The 15000-nt window shown below is 44.8% G+C and overlaps 1 protein-coding gene across 1 annotated transcript in view; it reads left to right on the top strand.

Annotated features, from left to right (window-relative positions):
• The window catches only part of LOC128684068 (cell adhesion molecule Dscam2), a 569487-nt gene that overhangs the window by 300553 nt on the left and 253934 nt on the right, over window positions 1-15000 (top strand). The window lies entirely within an intron of this gene.

Below are 15000 nucleotides of genomic sequence, written 5' to 3'. Positions count from 1 at the left end.
TCTCCAGGACACAGTGAGCCTTGGATATACAAGGTGATCTTCTCTCTCCTGGACACAGTGAACCTTCGATATACAAGGTGATCTTCTCTCTCCTGGATACAGTGAACCTTGGATATAAAAGGTGATCTTCTCTCTCCTGGACACAGTGAACCTTGGATATACAAGGTGATCTTCTCTCTCCTGGACACAGTGAACCTTGGATATACAAGGTGACCTTCTCTCTCCTGGACACAGTGAACCTTGGATATTCAAGGTGATCTTCTCTCTCCTGGACACAGTGAACCTTGGATATACAAGGTAATCTTCTCTCTCCTGGACACAGTGAACCTTGGATATACAAGGTGATCTTCTCTCTCCTGGACACAGTGAAGCTTGGATATACAAGGTGATCTTCTCTCTCCTGGACACAGTGAACCTTGGATATACAAGGTGATCTTCTCTCTCCGGGACACAGTGAACCTTGGATATACAAGGTGATCTTCTCTCTACTGGATACAGTGAACCTTGGATATACAAGGTGATCTTCTCTGTCCTGGACACAGTGAACCTTGGATATACAAGGTAATCTTCTCTCTCCTGGACACAGTGAACCTTGGATATACAAGGTGATCTCTCTCCTGGACACAGTGAAACTTGGATATACAAGGTGATCTTCTCTCTCCTGGACACAGTGAAACTTGGATATACAAGGTGATCTTCTCTCTCCGGGACACAGTGAACCTTGGATATAAAAGGTGATCTTCTCTCTCCTGGACACAGTGAACCTTGGATATACAAGGTGATCTTCTCTCTCCTGGACACAGTAAACCTTGGATATACAAGGTGATCTTCTCTTTCCTGGACACAGTGAACCTTGGATACACAAGGTGATCTTCTCTCTTTTGGGCACAGTGAACCTTGGATATACAGGGTGATCTTCTCTCTCCTGGACACAGTGAACCTTGGATATACAAGGTGATCTTCTCTCTCCTGGACACAGTGAAACTTGGATATACAAGGTGACCTTCTCTCTCCTGGACACAGTGAACCTTGGATATACAAGGTGATCTTCTCTCTCATGGACACTGTGAACCTTGGATATACAAGGTGATCTTTTCTCTCCTGGACACAGTGAACCTTGGATGTACAAGGTGATCTTCTCTCTCCTGGACACAGTGAACCTTGGATATACAAGGTGATCTTCTCTCCCCTGGACACAGTGAACCTTAGATATACAAGGTGATCTTCTCTCTATTGGGCACAGTGAATCTTGGATATACAAGGTGATCTTCTCTCTCCTGGACACAGTGAACCTTGGATATACAAGGTGATCTTCTCTCTCCTGGACACAGTGAACCTTGGATATACAAGGTGATCTTCTCTCTCCTGGAAACAGTGAAGCTAGGATATACAAGGTGATCTTCTCTCTCCTGGACACGGTGAACCTTGGATATACAAGGTGATCTTCTCTCTCCTGGTCACAGTAAACCTTGGATATACAAGGTGATCTTCTCTCTCCTTGACACAGTGAACCTTGGATATACAAGGTGATCTTCTCTCTCCTGGGCACAGTGAACCTTGGATATACAAGGTGATCTTCTCCTGGACACAGTGAACCTTGGATATACAAGGTGATCTTCTCTCTGCTGGACACAGTGAACCTTGGATATACAAGGTGATCTTCTCTCTCCTGGACACAGTGAACCTTGGATATATAAGGTGATCTTCTCTCTCATGGACACAGTGAACCTTGGATATACAAGGTGATCTTCTCTCTCATGCACACAGTGAACCTTCGATATACAACGTGATCTCTCTCATTGATACAGTGAACCTTGGATATATAAGGTGATCTTCTCTCTCCTGGACACAGTGAACCTTGGATATACAAGGTGATCTTCTCTTTCCTGGACACAGTGAACCTTGGATATATAAGGTGATCTTCTCTCTCCTGGACACAGTGAACCTTGGATATACAAGGTGATATTCTCTCTCCTGGACACAGTGAACCTTGGATATACAAGGTGATCTTCTCGCTCCTGGACACAGTGAACCTTGGATATACAAGGTGATCTTCTCTCTACGGGACACAGTGAACCTTGGATATACAAGGTGATCTTCTCTCTCCTGGATACAGTGAACCTTGGATATACAAAGTGATCTTCTCTGTCCTGGACACAGTGAACCTTGGATATACAAGGTAATCTTCTCTCTCCTGGACATAGTGAACCTTGGATATGCAAGGTGCCTTTCTCTCTCCTGGACACAGTGAACCTTGGATATTCAAGGTGATCTTCTCTCTCCGGGACAGAGTGAACCTTGGATATGCAAGGTAATCTTCTCTCTCATGGACACAGTGAGCCTGGGATATACAAGATGATCTCTCTCCTGGACACAGTGAAACTTGGATATACAAGGTGATCTTCTCTCTCCTGGACACAGTGAACCTTGGATATACAAGGTGATCTTCTCTCTCCGGGACACAGTGAACCTTGGATATAAAAGGTGATCTTCTCTCTCCTGGACACAGTGAACCTTGGATATAAAAGGTGGTCTTCTCTCTCCTAGACACAGTAAACCTTGGATATACAAGGTGATCTTCTCTCTCCGGGACACAGTGAACGTTGGATATACAAGGTGATCTTCTCTCTCTTGGACACAGAGAACCTTGGATATACAAGGTGATCTTCTCTCTCCTGGCACAGTGAACCTTGGATATACAAGGTGATCTTCTCTCTCCTGGACACAGTGAACCTTGGATATACAAGGTGATCTTCTCTCTCATGGACACAGTGAACCTTGGATATACAAGGTGATCTTCCCTCTCCTGGACACAGTGAACCTTGGATATACAAGGTGATCTTCTCTCTCCTGGACACAGTGAACCTTGGATATACAAGGTGATCTTCTCTCTCCTGGACACAGTGAACCTTGGATATACAAGGTGATCTTCTCTCTCCTGGACACAGAGAACCTTGGATATACAAGGTGATCTTCTCTCTCCTGGCACAGTGAACCTTGGATATACAAGGTGATCTTCTCTCTCCTGGACACAGTGAACCTTGGATATACAAGGTGATCTTCTCTCTCATGGACACAGTGAACCTTGGATATACAAGTTGATCTTCTCTGTCCTGGACACAGTGAACCTTGGATATACAAGGTAATCTTCTCTCTCCTGGACACAGTGAACCTTGGATATACAAGGTGATCTTCTCTTTCCTGGACACAGTGAACCTTGGATATATAAGGTGATCTTCTCTCTCATGCACACAGTGAACCTTGGATATACAACGTGATCTCTCTCATTGACACTGTGAACCTTGGATATATAAGGTGATCTTCTCTCTCCTGGACACAGTGAACATTGGATATACAAGGTGATCTTCTCTTTCCTGGACACAGTGAACCTTGGATATATAAGGTGATCTTCTCTCTCCTGGACACAGTGAATCTTGGATATACAAGGTGATATTCTCTCTCCTGGACACAGTGAACCTTGGATATACAAGGTGATCTTCTCTCTCCTGGACACAGTGAACCTTGGATATACAAGGTGATCTTCTCTCTCCGGGATACAGTGAACCTTGGATATACAAGGTGATCTTCTCTCTCCGGGACAGAGTGAACCTTGAATATAAAAGGCGATCTTCTCTCTCCTGGGCACAGTGAACCTTGGATATACAAGGTGATCTTCTATCTCCTGGACACAGTGAGCATTGGATATACAAGGTGATCTTCACTCTCCTGGACACAGTGAGCCTTGGATATACAAGGTGATCTTCTCTCTCCTGGACACAGTGAACCTTGGATATACAAGATGATCGTCTCTCTCCTGGACACACTGAACCTTGGATATAAAAGGTGATCTTCTCTCTCATGGACACAGTGAACCTTGGATATACAAGGTGATCTTCTCTCTCTACTGGACACAGTGAACCTTGGATATACAAGGTGATCTTCCCTCTCCTAGACACAGTGAACCTTGGATATACAAGGTGATCTTCTCTCTCCTGGACACAGTGAACCTTGGATATACAAGGTGACCTTCTCTCTCCTGGACACAGTGAACATAGGATATACAAGGTGATCTTCTCTCTCCTGGACACAGTGAACCTTGGATATACAAGGTGATCTTCTCTCTCCTGGACACAGTGAACCTTGGATATACAAGGTGATCTTCCCTCTCCTGGACACAGTGAGCCTTGGATATACAAGGTGATCTTCTCTCTCCTGAACACAGTGAACCTTGGATATACAAGGTGATCTTCTCTCTCCTGGACACAGTGAACCTTGGATATACAAGGTGACCTTCTCTCTCCTGGACACAGTGAACATAGGATATACAAGGTGATCTCTCTCCTGGACACAGTGAACCTTGGATATACAAGGTGATCTTCTCTCTCATGGACACAGTGAGCCTTGGATATACAAGGTGATCTTCTCTCTCCTAGACACAGTGAACCTTCGATATACAAGGTGATCTTCTCTCTCCTGGATACAGTGAACCTTGGATATAAAAGGTGATCTTCTCTCTCCTGGACACAGTGAACCTTGGATATACAAGGTGATCTTCTCTCTCCTGGACACAGTGAACCTTGGATATACAAGGTGACCTTCTCTCTCCTGGACACAGTGAACCTTGGATATTCAAGGTGATCTTCTCTCTCCTGGACACAGTGAACCTTTTATATACAAGGTAATCTTCTCTCTCCTGGACACAGTGAACCTTGGATATACAAGGTGATCTTCTCTCTCCTGGACACAGTGAAGCTTGGATATACAAGGTGATCTTCTCTCTCCTGGACACAGTGAACCTTGGATATACAAGGTGATCTTCTCTCTCCAGGACACAGTGAACCTTGGATATACAAGGTGATCTTCTCTCTACTGGATACAGTGAACCTTGGATATACAAGGTGATCTTCTCTGTCCTGGACACAGTGAACCTTGGATATACAAGGTAATCTTCTCTCTCCTGGACACAGTGAACCTTGGATATACAAGGTGATCTCTCTCCTGGACACAGTGAAACTTGGATATACAAGGTGATCTGTTCTCTCCTGGACACAGTGAACCTTGGATATACAAAGTGATCTTCTCTCCCCGGGACACAGTGAACCTTGGATATAAAAGGTGATCTTCTCTCTCCTGGACACAGTGAACCTTGGATATACAAGGTGATCTTCTCTCTCCTTGACACAGTAAACCTTGGATATACAAGGTGATCTTCTCTCTCCTGGACACAGTGAACCTTGGATATATAAGGTGATCTTCTCTCTCCTGGACACAGTGAATCTTGGATATACAAGGTGATATTCTCTCTCCTGGACACAGTGAACCTTTGATGTACAAGGTGATTTTCTCTCTCATGGACACAGTGAACCTTGGATATACAAGGTGATCTTCTCTCTCCTGGACACAGTGAACCTTGGATATACAAGGTGATCTTCTCTCCCCTGGACACAGTGAACCTTGGATATACAAGGTGAGCTTCTCTCTATTGGGCACAGTGAACCTTGGATATACAAGGTGATCTTCTCTCTCCTGGACACAGTGAACCTTGCATATACAAGGTGATCTTCTCTCTCCTGGACACAGTGAACCTTGGATATACAAGGTGATCTTCTCTCTCCTGGACACAGTGAAGCTAGGATATACAAGGTGATCTTCTCTCTCCTGGACACAGTGAACCTTGGATATACAAGGTGATCTTCTCTCTCCTGGACACAGTAAACCTTGGATATACAAGGTGATCTTCTCTCTCCTTGACACAGTGAACCTTGGATATACAAGGTGATCTTCTCTCTCCTTGACACAGTGAACCTTGGATATACAAGGTGATCTTCTCCTGGACACAGTGAACCTTTGATATACAAGGTGATCTTCTCTCTCCTGGACACAGTGAACCTTGGATATACAAGGTGATCTTCTCTCTCCGGGACACAGTGAACCTTGGATATAAAAGGTGATCTTCTCTCTCCTGGACACAGTGAACCTTGGATATAAAAGGTGATCTTCTCTCTCCTAGACACAGTAAACCTTGGATATACAAGGTGATCTTCTCTCTCCGGGACACAGTGAACCTTAGATATACAAGGTGATCTTCTCTCTCCTGGACACAGAGAACCTTGGATATACAAGGTGATCTTCTCTCTCCTGGCACAGTGAACCTTGGATATACAAGGTGATCTTCTCTCTCCTGGACACAGTGAACCTTGGATATACAAGGTGATCTTCTCTCTCATGGACACAGTGAACCTTGGATATACAAGGTGATCTTCTCTGTCCTGGACACAGTGAACCTTGGATATACAAGGTAATCTTCTCTCTCCTGGACACAGTGAACCTTGGATATACAAGGTGATCTTCTCTCTCATGCACACAGTGAACCTTGGATATACAACGTGATCTCTCTCATTGACACTGTGAACCTTGGATATATAAGGTGATCTTCTCTCTCCTGGACACAGTGAACCTTGGATATACAAGGTGATCTTCTCTTTCCTGGACACAGTGAACCTTGGATATATAAGGTGATCTTCTCTCTCCTGGACACAGTGAATCTTGGATATACAAGGTGATATTCTCTCTCCTGGACACAGTGAACCTTGGATATACTAGGTGATCTTCTCTCTCCTGGACACAGTGAACCTTGGATATACAAGGTGATCTTCTCTCTCCGGGATACAGTGAACCTTGGATATACAAGGTGATCTTCTCTCTCCGGGATAGAGTGAACCTTGAATATAAAAGGCGATCTTCTCTCTCCTGGACACAGTGAACCTTGGATATACAATGTGATCTTCTCTCTCCTGGACACAGTGAACCTTGGATATACAAGGTGATCTTCTCTCTCCTGGACACAGTGAACCTTGGATATGCAAGGTGATCTTCTCTCTCCTGGACACAGTGAACCTTGGAAATACAAGGTGATCTTCTCTCTCCTGGACACAGTGAACCTTGGATATACAAGGTGATCTTCTCTCTCCTGGGCACAGTGAACCTTGGATATACAAGGTGATCTTCTCTCTCCTGGACACAGTGAACCTTGGATATACAAGGTGATCTTCTCTCTCATGGACACAGTGAACCTTGGATATACAAGGTGATCTTCTCTCTCCTGGAAACAGTGAACCTTGGATATACAAGATGATCTTCTCTCTCCTGGACACAGTGAACCTTGGATATACAAGGTGATCTTCTATCTCCTGGACACAGTGTGCATTGGATATACAAGGTGATCTTCACTCTCCTGGACACAGTGAGCCTTGGATATACAAGGTGATCTTCTCTCTCCTGGACACAGTGAACCTTGGATATACAAGATGATCGTCTCTCTCCTGGACACAGTGAACCTTGGATATAAAAGGTGATCTTCTCTCTCATGGACACAGTGAACCTTGGATATACAAGGTGATCTTCTCTCTCCTGGACACAGTGAACCTTGGATATACAAGGTGATCTTCCCTCTCCTAGACACAGTGAACCTTGGATATACAAGGTGATCTTCTCTCTCCTGGACACAGTGAACCTTGGATATACAAGGTGACCTTCTCTCTCCTGGACACAGTGAACATAGGATATACAAGGTGATCTTCTCTCTCCTGGACACAGTGAACCTTGGATATACAAGGTGATCTTCTCTCTCCTGGACACAGTGAACCTTGGATATACAAGGTGATCTTCCCTCTCCTGGACACAGTGAGCCTTGTATATACAAGGTGATCTTCTCTCTCCTGAACACAGTGAACCTTGGATATACAAGGCGATCTTCTCTCTCCTGGACACAGTGAACCTTGGATATACAAGGTGACCTTCTCTCTCCTGGACACAGTGAACATAGGATATACAAGGTGATCTCTCTCCTGGACACAGTGAACCTTGGAAATACAAGGTGATCTTCTCTCTCCTGGACACAGTGAGCCTTGGATATACAAGGTGATCTTCTCTCTCCTAGACACAGTGAACCTTCGATATACAAGGTGATCTTCTCTCTCCTGGATACAGTGAACCTTGGATATAAAAGGTGATCTTCTCTCTCCTGGACACAGTGAACCTTGGATATACAAGGTGATCTTCTCTCTCCTGGACACAGTGAACCTTGGATATACAAGGTGACCTTCTCTCTCCTGGACACAGTGAACCTTGGATATTCAAGGTGATCTTCTCTCTCCTGGACACAGTGAACCTTGGATATACAAGGTAATCTTCTCTCTCCTGGACACAGTGAACCTTGGATATACAAGGTGATCTTCTCTCTCCTGGACACAGTGAAGCTTGGATATACAAGGTGATCTTCTCTCTCCTGGACACAGTGAACCTTGGATATACAAGGTGATCTTCTCTCTCCAGGACACAGTGAACCTTGGATATACAAGGTGATCTTCTCTCTTCTGGATACAGTGAACCTTGGATATACAAGGTGATCTTCTCTGTCCTGGACACAGTGAACCTTGGATATACAAGGTAATCTTCTCTCTCCTGGACACAGTGAACCTTGCATATACAAGGTGATCTCTCTCCTGGACACAGTGAAACTTGGATATACAAGGTGATCTGTTCTCTCCTGGACACAGTGAACCTTGGATATACAAGGTGATCTTCTCTCTCCGGGACACAGTGAACCTTGGATATACAAGGTGATCTTCTCTCTCCTGGACAAAGTGAACCTTGGATATACAAGGTGATCTTGTCTCTCCTGGACACAGTAAACCTTGGATATACAAGGTGATCTTCTCTCTCCTGGACACAGTGAACCTTGGATACACAAGGTGATCTTTTCTCTTTTGGGCACAGTGAACCTTGGATATACAAGGTGATCTTCTCTCTCCTGGACACAGTGAACCTTGGATATACAAGGTGATCTTCTCTCTCCTGGACACAGTTAACCTTGGATATACAAGGTGATCTTCTCTCTCCTGGACACAGTGAACCTTGGATATACAAGGTGATCTTCTCTCTCATGGACACAGTGAACCTTGGATATACAAGGTGATCTTTTCTCTCCTGGACACAGTGAACCTTGGATGTACAAGGTGATCTTCTCTCTCCTGGACACAGTGAACCTTGGATATACAAGGTGATCTTCTCTCTCCTGGACACAGTGAACCTTGGATATGCAAGGTGATCTTCTCTCCCCTGGACACAGTGAACCTTGGATATACAAGGTGATCTTCTCTCTATTGGGCACAGTGAACCTTGGATATACAAGGTGATCTTCTCTCTCCTGGACACAGTGAACCTTGGATATACAAGGTGATCTTCTCTCTCCTGGACACAGTGAACCTTGGATATACAAGGTGATCTTCTCTCTCCTGGACACAGTGAAGCTAGGATATACAAGGTGATCTTCTCTCTCCTGGACACAGTGAACCTTGGATATACAAGGTGATCTTCTCTCTCCTGGACACAGTAAACCTTGGATATACAAGGTGATCTTCTCTCTCCTTGACACAGTGAACCTTGGATATACAAGGTGATCTTCTCTCTCCTGGGCACAGTGAACCTTGGATATACAAGGTGATCTTCTCCTGGACACAGTGAACCTTGGATATACAAGGTGATCTTCTCTCTCCTGGACACAGTGAACCTTGGATATACAACGTGATCTCTCTCATTGATACAGTGAACCTTGGATATATAAGGTGATCTTCTCTCTCCTGGACACAGTGAACCTTGGATATACAAGGTGATCTTCTCTTTCCTGGACACAGTGAACCTTGGATATATAAGGTGATCTTCTCTCTCCTGGACACAGTGAACCTTGGATATACAAGGTGATATTCTCTCTCCTGGACACAGTGAACCTTGGATATACAAGGTGATCTTCTTGCTCCTGGACACAGTGAACCTTGGATATACAAGGAGATCTTCTCTCTCCGGGACACAGTGAACCTTGGATATACAAGGTGATCTTCTCTCTCCTGGAAACAGTGAATCTTGGATATACAAGGTGATCTTCTTTGTCCTGGACACAGTGAACCTTGGATATACAAGGTAATCTTCTCTCTCCTGGACATAGTGAACCTTGGATATACAAAGTGGCTTTCTCTCTCCTGGACACAGTGAACCTTGGATATTCAAGGTGATCTCTCTCCTGGACACAGTGAAACTTGGATATACAAGGTGATCTTCTCTCTCCTGTACACAGTGAACCTTGGATACACAAGGTAATCTTCTCTCTCCTGGACACAGTGAGCCTTGGATATACAAGGTGATCTCTCTCCTGGACACAGTGAAACTTGGATATACAAGGTGATCTTCTCTCTCCTGGACACAGTGAATCTTGGATATACAAGGTGATCTTCTCTCTCCGGGACACAGTGAACCTTGGATATAAAAGGTGATCTTCTCTCTCCTGGACACAGTGAACCTTGGATATAAAAGGTGATCTTCTCTCTCCTGGACACAGTAAACCTTGGATATACAAGGTGATCTTCTCTCTCCGGGACACAGTGAACCTTGGATATACAAGGTGATCTTCTCTCTCCTGGACACAGTGAACCTTGGATATACAAGGTGATCTTCTCTCTCCTGGCACAGTGAACCTTGGATATACAAGGTGATCTTCTCTCTCCTGGACACAGTGAACCTTGGATATACAAGGTGATCTTCTCTCTTATGGACACAGTGAACCTTGGATATACAAGGTGATCTTCTCTGTCCTGGACACAGTGAACCTTGGATATACAAGGTAATCTTCTCTCTCCTGGACACAGTGAACCTTGGATATACAAGGTGATCTTCTCTCTCATGCACACAGTGAACCTTGGATATACAACGTGATCTCTCTCATTGACACTGTGAACCTTGGATATATAAGGTGATCTTCTCTCTCCTGGACACAGTGAACCTTGGATATACAAGGTGATCTTCTCTTTCCTGGACACAGTGAACCTTGGATATATAAGGTGATCTTCTCTCTCCTGGACACAGTGAATCTTGGATATACAAGGTGATATTCTCTCTCCTGGACACAGTGAACCTTGGATATACAAGGTGATCTTCTCTCCTGGACACAGTGAACCTTGGATATACAACGTGATCTTCTCTCTCCGGGATAGAGTGAACCTTGGATATACAAGGTGATCTTCTCTCTCCGGGACAGAGTGAACCTTGGAAATACAAGGTGATCTTCTCTCTCCTGGACACAGTGAACCTTGGATATACAAGGTGATCTTCTCTCTCCTGGGCACAGTGAACCTTGGATATACAAGGTGATCTTCTCTCTCCTGGACACAGTGAACCTTGGATATGCAAGGTGATCTTCTCTCTCCTGAACACAGTGAACCTTGGATATACAAGGTGATCCTCTCTCTCCTGGACAGAGTGAACCTTGGATATACAAGGTGATCTTCTCTCTCATGGACACAGTGAACCTTGGATATACAAGGTGATCTTCTCTCTCCTGGACACAGTGAACCTTGGATATACAAGGTGATCTTCTCTCTCCTGGACACAGTGAACCTTCTATATACAAGGTGATCTTCTCTCTCCTGGACACAGTGAACCTTGGATATACAAGGTGATCTTCTCTCTCCTGGACACAATAAACCTTGGATATACAAGGTGATCTTCTCTCTCCTGGACACAGTGAACCTTGGATATGCAAGGTGATCTTCTCTCTCCTGGGCACAGTGAACCTTGGATATACAAGGTGATCTTCTCTCTCCTGGACACAGTGAACCTTGAATATACAAGGTGATCTTCTCTCTGCTGTACACAGTGAACCTTGGATATACAAGGTTATCTTCTCTCTCCTGGACACAGTGAACCTTGGATATACAAGGTGATCTTCTCTCTCCTGTACACAGTGAACCTTGGATATACAAGGTGATCTTCTCTCTCCTGGACACAGTGAACCTTGGATATACAAGGTGATCTTCTCTCTCCTGGACACAGTGAACCTTGGATATACAAGGTGATCTTCTCTCTCCTGGACACAGTGAACCTAGGATATACTAGGTGATCCTCTCTCTCCTGGACACAGTGAACCTTGGATATACAAGGTGATCTTCTCTCTCCTGGACACAGTGAACCTTGGGTATACAAGGTGATCTTCTCTCTCATGGACACAGTGAACCTTGGATATATAAGGTGATCTTCTCTCTCCTGGACACAGTCAACCTTGGATATACTAGGTGACCTTCTCTCTCCTGGACACAGTGAACATAGGATATGCAAGGTGATCTTCTCTCTCCTGGACACAGTGAGCCTTAGATATACAAGGTGATCTTCTCTCTCCTGGACACAGAGAACCTTGGATATACAAGGTGATCTTCTCTCCTCTGGACACAGTGAACCTTGGATATACAAGGTGATCTTCTCTCTCCTGGAAACAGTGAACCTTGGTTATACAAGGTGATCTTCTCTCTCCTGGACACAGTGAACCTTGGATATACAAGGTGATCTTTTCTGTCATGGACACAGTGAACCTTGGATATACAAGGTGATCTTCTCTCTCCTGGACACAGTGAACCTTGGATATACAAGGTGATCTTCTTTCTCCTGGACACAGTAAACCTTGGATATACAAGGTGATCTTCTTTCTCTTGGACACAGTGAAGCTTGGATGTACAAGGTGATCTTCTCTCTCCTGGACACGGTGAACCTTGGATATACAAGATGATCTTCTCTCTTCTGGACACAGTGAACCTTGGATATACAAGGTGATCTTCTCTCTCCTGGACACAGTGAACCTTGGATATACAAGATGATCTTCTCTCTCCTGGACACAGTGAACATTGGATATACAAGGTGATCTTCTCTCTCCTGGACACAGTGAACCTTGGATATACAAGATGATCTTCTCTCTCCTGGACACAGTGAACCTTGGATATACAAGGTGATCTTCTCTCTTCTGGACACAGTGAACCTTGGATATACAAGGTGATCTTCTCTCTCCTGGAGACAGTGAACCTTGGATATACAAGGTGATCTTCTCTCTCCTGGACATATTGAACCTTGGATATACAAGGTGATCTTCTCTCTCCTGGACACAGTGAACCTTGGATATACAAGGTGACCTTCTCTCTCCTGGACACAGTGAACCTTGGATATACAAGGTGATCTTCTCTCTCCTGGACACAGTGAACCTTGGATATACAAGGTGATCTTCTCTCTCCTGGACACAGTGAACCTTGGATATACAACGTGATCTCTCTCCTGGACACAGTGAACCTTGGATATACAAGGTGACCTTCTCTCTCCTGGACACAGTGAACATAGGATATACAAGGTGATCTTCTCTCTCCTGGACACAGTGAACCTTGGATATACAAGGTGATCTTCTCTCTCCTGGACACAGTGAACCTTGGATATACAAGGTGATCTTCTCTCTCCTGGACACAGTGAGCCTTGGATATACAATGTGATCTCTCTCCTGGACACAGTGAACCTTGGATATACATGGTGATCTTCTCTCTCCTGGACACAGTGAACATTGGATATACAAGGTGATCTTCTCTCTCATGGACACAGTGAGCCTTGGATATACAAGGTGATCTCTCTCCTGGACACAGTGAACCTTGGATATACAAGGTGATCTTCTCTCTCCTGGACACAGTGAACCTTGGATATACATGGTGATCTTCTCTCTCCTGGACACAGTGAACCTTGTATATACAAGGTGATCTCTCTCCTGGACATAGTGAACCTTGGATATACAAGGTGACCTTCTCTCTCCTTGACACAGTGAACCTGGATATACAAGGTGATCTTCTCTCTCCTGGACACAGTGAACCTTGGATATACAAGGTGATCTTCTCTCTCGTGGACACCGTGAACCTTGGATATACAACGTGATCTTCTCTCCCCTGGAAACAGTGAACCTTGGATATACAACGTGACCTTCTCTCTCCTGGACACAGTGAACATAGGATATGCAAGTTGATCTTCTCTCTCCTCGACACAGTGAACCTTGGATATACAAGGTGATCTTCTCTCTATTGGGCACAGTGAACCTTGGATATACAAGGTGATATTCTCTCTCCTGGACACAGTGAACCTTCGATATACAAGGTGATCTTCTCTGTCATGGACACAGTGAACCTTGAATATACAAGGTGATCTTCTCTCTCCTGGACGCAGTGAACCTTGGATATACAAGGTGATCTTCTCTCTCCTGGACACAGTGAACCGTGGATGTACAAGGTGATCTTCTCTCTCATGGATATAGTGAACACTCATAATATAGTCAGTCTTAAATATTTAAGTACGATAATGTTTGAAGAATTTTCTTGTTTGCTGAAGACGACCTCGTGTGAACCGTGTGACCTCATGTGAACCGTGTGACCTCGTGTGAACCGTTTGACCTCGTGTGACCTCATTTAGACCGTGTTACCTGGTGTGAATCGTGTGACCTCATATTAACCTTGTGACCTTGTGTGAACCGTGTGACCACATATGAACCATGTGACCTTGTGTGAATCTGGTGACCTTGTGTGAACCGTGTGACCTCCTGTGAAACATGTGACCACATATTAATCGTGTGAAGCCTGTGACTACATATTGACTGTGTGAACTCCTGTGAATCGGGTGACCTTGTGTGAACCGTGTGACCTTCTGTGAAACGTGTGACCACATATTATTTGTGTGAACCGTGTGGCTACGTATTAACTGTGTGACCTCGTGTGAACCCTGTGACCACATATGAACCGCGTGACCTCGTGTAAACCGTATGACCTCATATGAACCGTGTGACCTCTGTGTGTCCTCATGTGGTCCCTGTTAACCGGATGAACCCGTGTGACACGGGTAATGAGATCTCATACGGGTCCTGCGAACTTACATGGGTTATTCGAGGTCACATGTGTTCACACGAGATCTCGCGAGGTCACACGGTTCACACGGACCACATGAGGACACACAGATAACACGAGGTCACACGGTTGACAGGAGGTCACACGGTTTGCACGAGATCACACGGTTTACACGAGGTCACACGGTTAATAAGAGGTCACACGGTTCACACGAGATCACACGGCTCATATAAGGTCACACGGTTCACGCGAGGTCACA

Source organism: Cherax quadricarinatus, chromosome 3 (assembly GCF_038502225.1).
Source record: "Cherax quadricarinatus isolate ZL_2023a chromosome 3, ASM3850222v1, whole genome shotgun sequence".
Taxonomy (NCBI): domain Eukaryota; kingdom Metazoa; phylum Arthropoda; class Malacostraca; order Decapoda; family Parastacidae; genus Cherax; species Cherax quadricarinatus.
This window is presented reverse-complemented; position numbering and strand designations above follow the sequence as displayed.